At 45.3% G+C, this 10832-nt stretch overlaps 1 pseudogene; it reads right to left on the bottom strand.

The window, feature by feature from the left end:
* Positions 1 to 9029: 9029 nt before the first annotated feature.
* LOC134486434 (large ribosomal subunit protein eL8-like) lies at positions 9030 to 10578 on the bottom strand (annotated as a pseudogene).
* Positions 10579 to 10832: the final 254 nt, after the last annotated feature.

Below are 10832 nucleotides of genomic sequence, written 5' to 3'. Positions count from 1 at the left end.
ATTGGCTCCTCAAAATTGTCCTCTAGCACGTATGTGTGTGCAGACATGCACACTTATTTAATAATCATGATGGTTTGTATATACTTGGCCCAGGGAGTGTCATTAGTAGGAAGTGTGGCCTTATTGGAACAGGTATGTCACTGTGGGGGTGGACTTAAGGCCCTCATCCTAACTTCCTGGAAGTAGGTATTCTGGGAGCGGCCTTCAGATGAAGATGTAGAACTCTCAGCTCCTCCTGCACCATGCCTGCCTGGATACTGCTGTGTTCCCAACTTGATGATTTGGAATGAACCTCTGAACCTGTAAGCCAGCCCCAATTAAATGTTGTCCTTATAAGAGTTGTCTTGGTCATGGTGTCTCTTCACAGAAGTAAAACCCTAACAAAGACAATAATGAAAAATATTTAAGAAGAAGAAGAAGAAGAAGAAGAAGAAGAAGAAGAAGAAGAAGAAGAAGAAGAAGAGGAGGAGGAGGAGGAGGAGGAGGAGGAGGAGGAGGAGGAGGAGGAGGAGGAGGAGGAGGAGGAGGAAGAAAAGCAAACCTCTGAGTCTCTGCAGCTCAGTTTTCTGAACCTAGATCTAAAGAGAAACAAGAACAAAACATTTAAAGGTGTGACCAAGCTCCCGAACTTAAACTTCTTAATTCATTTAAAAAATTATTGCTAAAATTTGGAGAGCCTTGAATGGAAGATCTATTGTTCAGCTGTTTGTCTCAAAGCAAGAGGCTATCAATTGCTGGAAGCACCTGGTTCTTATACTCTGAATTGAAAAGTGTTTTAAAACGTCTAAGAGTCTACACCTACATGGTGAAATCAGGAACAAGTGACAGTTTGTTAGAATAGAAAAACAGGAAAATAATTCATATATCTTATTTAAAACTATGGGTTTTTTCCTTTTCTTTTATTGGATATTTTCTTTATTTACATTTCAAATGTTAGCCCCTTTCCCAATTTCCCCTCCAAAAGCCCCCCAAACCATCCCCCACCCCTTGCCTCCATGAGGGTGCTCCCCCACCCACCCACCCATTCTTTATTTCTTCCTTAACCAAGTTGCCACTGAGTAGAGCATTGTTCAGCTTCCATGTGTACGTGGGATTTCTGTCGTTTTTGTTGTTAGTGAAGACCAGTCTTTGTCCGTGGTGATCTGATAAGATGCAAGGAGGTATTTCAATCTTCTTGTATCTTTTAAGGCCTGTTTTGTGACCAGATATCTATAGATATCTGTTAAATCCTGGTTCACAACTTCTGTTAGTTTCTCTGTGTCTCTGTTTAGTTTTTGTTTCCACGATCTGTCCATTGCTGGGAGTGGGGTGTTGAAGTCTCCCACTATTACTGTGTGTGGTGCTATGTATGCTTTGAGTTTTAGTAAAGTTTCTTTTATGAATGTGGGTACCCTTGCATTTGGAGCATAGAAGTTTAGAATTGAGAGTTCATCTTGGTAGAATTTTCCTTTGATGTAGATAAAGTATCCTTCTTTGTCTTTTTTGATAACATTTGGTTAAAAGTCAATTTTATTAGATATTAGAATAGCTACTCCAGCTTGTTTCTTGGGACCATTTGCTTGGAAATTTTTGGGTTTATGCCCAGGAGTGGTATAGCTGGGTTCTCAGGTACTATGTCCAATTTTCTGAGGAACCAGCAGACTGATTTCCAGAGTGGCTGTACCAGCTTGCAATCCCACCAACAATGGAGGAGTGTTCCTCTTTTTCCACATCCTCCCCAGCATCTGCTGTCACCTGAGCTTTTTCCGAGCCTTTTACCCTGAGGTCGTGTCTGTCTTTGTCACTGAGGTGTGTTTGCTGTATGCAAAACACTGAGTCCTGTTTATGTATCCAGTCAGTTAGTCTATGTATTTTTATTGAGGGATTGAGTCCATTGATGTTAAGAGATATTAAGGAAACTTGATTGTTGTTTTCTGTTAGTTCTGGTTATCTCTAGTGTTACCTGCCCTCACGGTCTCTGACTGCAGCCCGTCCCTCCCGTGATCCTGGTTATGTCAGAACTCCTCAGAGTCCAGCTGTCTCTGTGATCCTATGATTCTGGGATCCTGTGATCCTGAGATCCTGGTTGTGTCCAATCTCCTGGGAGTCCGGCTTCCTCTGTGATCCTGTGATCCTGGGCACGTTAGAGCACTTGGGAGTCCGGCTTCCTCTGTGATCCTGTGATCCTGGGCATGTTAGAGCACTTGGGAGTCCGGCTTCCTCTGGGTGTTGTGGTACTTGGTGTGGAGCCAGCGCCCATGGTCTGCTCAGGGCACTGGTTCAGACAGGAAGGGAGCTGTGCCACTGGCTGGGTGGGGGGTTTCTGCATCCCTTGAGCCTGGGGGTCCCAGTTACTTCTGGTGTTGAGGCAGTTGTTGTGACCTCCTCACCTTTGATTCTGGGCATTTTACAGCACCTGGGAGTCAGGCTTCCTCTGGGTGTTGTAGGAGTGGGTACAGGGCCAGTGCACAAGGTCTGCTCAGGGCACTGGTTCAGGCTGGAAGGAACATAAAACTATGTTTTATAAAAACAAATAAACAAAATGAACAACAACAACAACAAATGTCTCTGGAAGAAGAGACATTGTGCACAGGGAAGAACTGAAGTCTCCAGGTTCAGTGAGAGTCAGCACATACCTTCTCCATGACAGAAAGCTGGGAACCCTGCTGAAGAGACAGGTCACATTAATGGGTATCAGCCCCATTTTTCTGGCTTCTGAAACTGTAATCATCTGAACAGTGTCCTTAGGTAAAATGTCTGCCTTCGTCCACTGGAATTTATTAGGAACAGAGCCTGATGCTCTCAGGACAGTATCTCCTCACAGGAGAGGAGCTGTGTAAAACAGAGTGCCATTACCTCGGGCCGCCACGTTCTACCTTTTCCCTGTCATTCCCACATGACTCAAGCTGTTGGAGCTGCCAGCTCTCGAGGAGAAATTCTCCTGTTTTGGGGGAGTTTATCACTGGTCCCTCATGTCCCCTCCCATTCATCCTCCCTCATATCAATTTCCCCTTCTTCCAAAAGGGAACTGCTTTTGCCAAAGATTCACAATCCTTAGCGTGTCCTTTCAAAACAGGGAAATGGAGGCAGCAAACAGAGATGGTGAGTTCTCTCTTCCCAGTGGGGTCATGCAGATGGTGTTACAATGCCGGGGCTTTCCTGGTGTCTTCTTGTTCTGAGCTGGTGCTGCTCTGTATGTAACTCCCTTGCTGTGCTTTACTGATGACATGGATACCTTCTTGTGCCCAGTGGAATTGGGGTGTAGAGCGGGTACTTAAAGTGTGCCAAAATCCTGAGGTGATGACACTGATCTAATTAGTTAACTCCTCAGCTTCCCCCTAATTCTGAACCCATTTAGCTGTCCCAATTTCTCATTTAGCTCAAAGTTAATTTATCTGTTAAAACGGTAAGTGGTGAATCATACCTAATTAATGGGGACAGGAGATGCACAGTAGAGAAGATAGTAACATTCTTTTTCACAAGCTCAGAGCTAAGCAGACACAAACGTGCTAACCAAAGTATTGGTCCTAAGTCAGAAGTGAAACTCTACCGGCAAAGTGCCCACCTAACATATGTGAATCTCTGGGTTCTATCTGGCAGCACTGCATAAAACAGGGCATGGTCGCACAGACCTGCAATCCCAGCACTAGGGAGATAAAGGCTGGAGGATCAGAGGTTCAAGGTTACCCTCAGCTACACTTGGAGTTCAGGGCCAGCTTGGGCTACATCATAAGACCCTGCCTCAAAAAATAATACTCATAAAATAAAAATGAAACACTGGTCATTTGGTGTGTAGCTGTCTGTGTCATCCTAGAGGTGGTAGAGAGTCTTGCTGGCCTCCACTCTTCTTCAGTCAGGTCAGTTTTAATGGAGCAGCAGGGTGAGAAAGGTTATGTGTGCCTGAGAATCTGCCCAAGGTGCCAATGCACCAAGAAGTCAGTCATTCTCAGTTCTTTCAAGCTTTATGTGGCTTCCAGAAGTACGTCAATGCATCACTGTGTGGGATGCTGCAAGTGATGTTTGTGACACATTGGCTGGCTTCCCCAGGAGGGAATGCTGGCAAGGGATGTCCAATGGAACAGAACTTGAATTCGTTTTAGCTAGAAAAGCTGCCAATAGTCTTGGTGTCTGGATATTTGCAGAAAGTCACCACAAGACAGATAATCCTGGTGTTTCACTGTAACAAAGCCTTGGAACTGCTCTCAGGGGAGAAAGGAGCACCACTCTGTCCAGGTTCAGAACATGGAGGGGGTTTTAGGTTTTGTTTGTTTGGTGGAAATCACCAGAATTAAGTTTTCCCTGAGGCAGCAAGACAGTTCTGACAGAGGCATCCTAGAACACCAAAGGTCCAAACAGGAACCTACCCAGGTAGGAAGGAATCCAGGTAGACAGACAGAATGTCGGGTTCTTAGAAAGATCTGTTTTGGAGTCTTGTCTGGGTTAGACTCTGACTGGCTCATCCAAGTAAGATTTTATTCAGGCTTTGGGAATCTATTTTGTGACCCATTGGTTCCTTCTGAAGGCTGATTACAGGAATTATACCTTCTTCTGCTCATCCATTGGTCCGATAATAGTCATGGTTAACAATTTTGACTACCCATATAACAGTAAACTCAGAAGAGTTTTTTGTTTGTTTGCAACACAGGGAAGGTGGACTCTGTCTTCTAGTCTTAGAGCTAGATATATGAGAAAATCACATTTCGGTCTGTCTGAACATCTGATCACCAGAAGATAGGCATGGGACAACTGGTGACTTAGTAGGGTGACTCTTTGGACAGAACCATTCTTAAAGAGGGCAGAGTCCAGCACACAAGGTCTGTACAGCTGAAACATCCCAGTTAACACAGATGCAAAGGAACTTCAGGGAGGTAAACTAACTAGGATAGAGCTAAGAGTGAAACTCGGTGGTAGATCATTGATCTGCCTCCTGTTCAAGGTACTGGTTCAAATCCCCAGTGAGGGAAGAGGAAGAAGAGGAAGAGGAGAGAAAGGAAGAGGAGGCTATAAGATGGCAGTGCCATCAGTCATACCAACAAAAGGGACAGGCTCACAGTGTGCACCTTGATCCAATATAGTTTTTGACTGGCAAGATAAAAAGGCTGCATTCAGTGTCCGCTCCAGCATCAGTGAGCATAAATAATTTCCATAGATGCCTTAGCATTGGCCACTATATTACATGCAGAGATTATGGTAGTATAATAGTCACTTACAGGCCAGGCCCTCGCATCTAGCCAGTAAGAAGTGACAGAATCTTGTTGGTTATGACAGTATTCATAAGGTTTCCCAGTGGTACTTGGGGATACACTTCTGGACTCTGAATTCTTAGTGAAGAAGCATCCCATGGCATCCTTGACTGGCATTCTCTGGGGAGAGGTGAGTCACACATTCAGGTTCATTTATGGGGAAAGATTCAAAGGCCACTGCCTGGTTGCTATTCAGCTCTCAAGAAACTGTTAGACAAAGACACTCTCCCTTTGCTGCTGCTGACAGGATCTGCTTGCTATTGGGCAGGCTGCGATCTGAACTGCACTCTTGCTTGGCCATTTTTTTTCCCAGAAATCCTCTTGGTCCCCAGGACCTGTCCCACATCCTTCCCATGGTTAGCTTTTGTTTTATAATTCCAGTTCCATTTAATTTTTAGAAAAATGAACTCTTATTTTGTTTATGACCTGCCGTTTTCTCACAATTAAAAAGACTGGACTCAAATATCTTGGTTCCCATCCCCTTCTCTAAGGATGGCTTTTACTGTCAAGATTGGAACTCAATTGATACAAAATTTGATATTATGATATTTAAAGGGTCAGTGAGAATGTCAATGTGAGGTGACTCAAGTGGGCTGGAGTATAAAGATGGGTTGAAATCTGCGTGTCTCATTTCATTCCACAGTTTTGAGATAGGAGTGGAAGGAACCCCTTCAGAGGGAGTTGGAAGTCACAGAAGCTGTGCTAATTCTTTAGATATGCTAGAGTCCAAAAAAATATAAATCTTGATTTAGAGTTTTGGGATGTCCTAACCCTTCCGCCTGTTCCCTAGTTCCCTCATTAATATCTGTGCTTGCAGCTCAGCCAGCAGCTTCTATCTATAAGGGCAGACGTCATGCAATGTGGTCACAGATGACCTTATGTAGCCTGGGAGTATCACTGGGCTCTGAGGTGCTCCCATGTTTTCGAATGCACTGAGTTAGGCTATTCCTTGGTGGCCAACCGGATAGTCTTACCCCTTACTCCAGGTCTCCCTTGTGGGCAGCAGAACTAAGAGAACTGTGTCATAAAAACATGAGTAAACAGTTTGGTTGTAAATCACTGTTGACAATTTCCCTTTCACATCTCAGCAAGAAGCCACCTGCATACACAGAATGTCCTCACTGTCATCCGAGAACAGAAAACGAAGGCATGCGGGCACTAGGGATTTCCTGCCCTCTTGTGTGTTTCCAGCTTCACAGGACTCCGTAAATAAACTGTCTTCTGGTTAACATGAAATCTCAGCCTAGAAACAGCGACATTTGTTTTCTAAAGAATGACTCCCCCCCGCCCTCCGCGCAGATGTTGGTACCTTCATCATTGCATTCTCAGGGCTACAGGGCAAGGAGAGGGGAAATGACACAAAACATGGAAAATGTAAAAGAGAAAAGGAATCCTCGGGGTGGCTGCTGAGTTCACCCTCTACTGGACAGGCACAATCGCAGTGAGAGGTGACGGTGACTATTTTCATTCTATTACTTCCTCCTCTTGTAAACTACAACCAGAGACATTTTTTTTTTTTTGCACAACCAAATCAACTAACATTTACTTATGCTCAGATGTCAAGCATCCATGCTTTGTCTATCGACTCTTTTTAAAAAGATTAAAAGTCAACATACCAGGCCAGGCATGTTATTGCACACTATAATCCCAGAGCTTGGGCAGTAGAAGGACAAAGATCAGGAGTTCAAGGTTATGCTTAGCTGTATAGTGAACTCTAGAACAACCTGTTCTGGGCCTTGAGACCCTGCTTTTAAAAGCAAAAACAAAAGGTAAACAAAAAAATCCTAAACAGAGTCAGCATTCAGTATTTGTATTGCTTTATCTGAGTGCACATTGCTCACTTCTAAACCTGGTAGCGTGCTAACTTGCACTTTCTTCTCGAAGGTTCTCTTGTATGCATTGAGAGCAAACAGATTCCCTTTTCTTATACATTATCAATTGCTTAAAAATCGTATCTCAGGGGTTGGGGATTTAGCTCAGTGGTAGGGCGCTTGCCTAGCAAGCGCAAGGCCCTGGGTTCGGTCCCCAGCTCCGAAAAAAAGAAAAGGAAAAAAAAATCGTATCTCAAAGGACTTAACTGCTCTTGTCCCGAGTTCATGGCTTTGCTCTCATTCCTGCAAGGTTACTGTGTAGTGCCTACCAATGTGTCTAAGTACGGTGAGAAAGAACAGGTAGCATGAAGCAGATCTACTGTGTATGTTGAGGTAGGTAGCAATGGATAAGAGATGCCTAGGATGGGGCTGGGGATTTAGCTCAGTGGTAGAGCACTTACCTAGGAAGCGCAAGGCCCTGGGTTCGGTCCCCAGCTCCGGAAAAAAAAAAAAGAAAAAAGAAAAAAAAAAAAGAGATGCCTAGGATTTGCTGTGAGCTGTGGCTTAAGGGTCAGAACACTGGCCAGGGCAGATGCCACACTCGTACCACAAATGAAGAGTCCCAGTGAAGCCCACACTGAAAGTACCTGGAGTCAGAATGACCACACCCAAAAAGTCACTGGGGAGGGACAGCCAATGGAATATAGCTTGAACATGTTTTAGAGAGAAAAGCTGCAAATAGGTTTTTTTTTTTTTTTTTTTTTTTTTTTTTTTTTGGTCTGGATATTTACAAAAGGTCACCACAGACAGATTATCCTGGTGTTTTCTCTATAACGAAGACTTGGCTGCTCTCTGGGGAGAAAACTGTGCCAGTTGGTCTAGGTTCAGAAGATGAAGATTTTGGTGGTGATCACCAGAATTAAGGCTTCTGTGGGACGTCGGAACAGTTTCACGACACTCAGAGATGGAGAGGACAGAAAGAGCCTAGGTTGTTCTAGCCAGTCTTCTTTGCCTCAGGAAGCTGCATCCCAGCTAGTATCTTCTGTTACACTTGAAACAAGAACACAAGAGAGACATAAGGTCTGTAGTGGGCCTGTGGAATCCCTGCTACTCAGGATGCAGAGACTGGAGGATCACCTGAGCCCAAGCCTGGAGAACAAACGAGACTGTAAAATAAAAGTATGGGGTTGGTGGGGAAGTGTAGCCATCCAAGATGGACCCTACCCATCATCGGCTCTGTACATGTTCCCTTGTCTCTCTCTCTCTCTCTCTCTCTCTCTCTCTCTCTCTCTCTCTCCCTCTCCCTCTCCCTCTCCCTCTCCCTCTCCCTCTCCCTCTCCCTCTCCCTCTCCCTCTCCCTCTCCCTCTCCCTCTCCCTCTCTCTCCCTCTCCCTTTCTTTCGTTTGTTTTGCCTTTTTGTTTTTCAAGACCAGGTTTTTTGTGTAGCCCCGGCTGTCCTGGAGCTTATTCTGTAGACCAGGCTGGCCTTGAACTCAGAGATTCACCTTCATCTGCCTCCAGAGTGCTGGGATTAAAGGACTAGCGCCTGGTCGCCTTTACTTGTTTCTTAAGGAAAGAAGGATGTGACTTTTCTCAAGCTTCCTCCCTCCTGTCATAGCATGGGAAACAAAGCTGCCTCTCCAAGCTTCATATTCCCCTGCCTCATAATTGACTTCTGAGACTCCCCGTGCTCTGTTCTTGGGTTCTGCCCCTGAGATCTGAGCTCACGCTTCTTCTCCCCTTGTTTTCTTTCTCATTTTTTCCTGAAGTACAATTTCCAGTAGCTTGAGGCAAGAACAGCCTTAATTTTCTAGAAAAGTATCACACTTCCTGGTTAGTTTGACTTATTTAAGAGTCAACACTTACAGCCTCATACTCCACTGCTAAACAGTCTACATCTGTAGACGGACGAGGATGTGTTCGTAAACGTTTTTCTTTCCTCAAAGTTTTCTAAGAAAGAGTAAAAAGAACAATTTCAAAGCCTCTTGTTCACCCCGCCACCCCTGGAAACATTCTTCTCTTGAGTCTAGTCAGTCTGAGATGCCCTTGGTAGCACTGTCCTAAGACTGGTTCCTTGGCCGGGAAGGCACAGAGGCTTCCCAACACAGGGATTCAAAAGTCTGGGAACTGAGCACTTTCTTTGGAATGAAAACGAATGGAAAAGAAAAGCAGAGCCACTGGAAGCGGGCAGACCAGCCAGAGCCAATGGGAGTGGGCAGGCCAGCCAGAGCCAATGGGAGTGGGCAGGCCAGCCAGAGCCAATGGGAGTGGGCAGGCCAGCCAGAGCCAGTGGGAGGTAAGAGAAACCTGAGGTGAAATGTGAAGAGAAAGGGAATATTCAGGGGAAAAAGTCCTTCATTGCCTTTCTTATCATTAATGATTGTATTGCTTCATTTATTTCTTTTTTTTAATTTTGTAATTATATTTATGTACAGAAAACTTAAGTGTACATTTAACCCAGCTTAGTGGCGAGTTCTTTAGCCTTTGCCTTTTCCAGCTTGGCAATGTGAGCCACAGACTTAGGACCCAGGACGTTGCCTCCCCAGTGGTGGCGGATCTCGTCATATCTGTCATTATAATTGGTCCTAAGAGCTTCCACCAGCTTAGGCAAAGCACCCTTGCCTTCTGAGTTAACCTGTGTGAAGGCAACAGTGGTGCATGTCTTCCTGTGGACCAGGAGCTCCAGCCTGGCCTTTCCCTTGATGGTGCAGTAGGGTACCCCCATCTTTTGACAAAGGGCAGGCAGGAAAACCACCAGCTCAATGGGGTCTACATCATGGGCAATCACCACCAGCTGAGCCTTCTTGTTCTCCACCAAGGTGGTGACTGTGTTGACCCCTGCTCGGAGGACAGGTGGTCTCTTAGTTGGGACGTTCCCTTTGCCAGCAGCTTTCTTCTCAGCTCGGGCCAGCAGCCTTTGCTTCTTCTCCTGCTTTGTCTCTGGCCTGTACTTGTGGGCAAGCTTAGCAGCTGAGTCGCTGTTTGCCTGTCCAGGGCCTGGGTGAACTGGTTGATGGCAGGAGGTACTGTGAGCCGCTTATAGAGGATGGCTCTTTGCCGCTGCAGCCTGATGTAACGGGGCCATTTGACGAAGCGTGTGAGATCTCTTTTGGGCTGGATGTCCTGCCCAATGCTGAAGTTCTTAGGCCTTTTCTCAAACAAAGGATTGACCACCCTTTTGGCCTCCTGTTTCTTGACCACGGCGGGGGCCGGGGCCACCTTCTTCCCCTTGGCCTTCTTTCCTTTGGGCATCTTGCTTGGCTGGAGGAGGCTACATTTATTTCTAGAAGACTTCAATCACATGTTTAGGAACTGGTGCGATTACTCACCTACTGCAGCGGGCCCAAGTTCAGGTCCCAGCACCCACAATGAATGGCTCACAATGACCTGTAACTGTAGTTCCAGGGGAATCTGATGCCTCTGCAGACACCTGCACTATGCACATAATCACAAGCAGAAACATACACAAGTGCATACATTTAAAAAAGCCTTTGAAAATATGCATTTGTGTGACTATAGAGTTATAGAAAGATTGAGGAAATAAGTGAAAGGTTCAAGGCCTATATTAATCATTTGGGTAGTGTGTGTGTGTGTGTGTGTGTGTGTGTGTGTGTGTGTGTGTGTACATTTTACAGGAGAATAAAATGACCAGGAAGGCTTTCTAGGTTTCTAGAAGCAGGTATAGGGGAGTTAACATCTGACTATTGCCCGTGGAAGTAGGAATCACAAGCAGCCAGTCTTGAAACCCTGAATGACAAATGTAATGGTTACTGCAGCCTTCTGCCTTAGCAGAATACAG

Source organism: Rattus norvegicus, chromosome 3 (genome assembly GCF_036323735.1).
Source record: "Rattus norvegicus strain BN/NHsdMcwi chromosome 3, GRCr8, whole genome shotgun sequence".
Lineage (NCBI taxonomy): Eukaryota > Metazoa > Chordata > Mammalia > Rodentia > Muridae > Rattus > Rattus norvegicus.
Note: the sequence above shows the minus strand (reverse complement) of the source record. Positions and strands in the feature narration are given on the sequence as shown.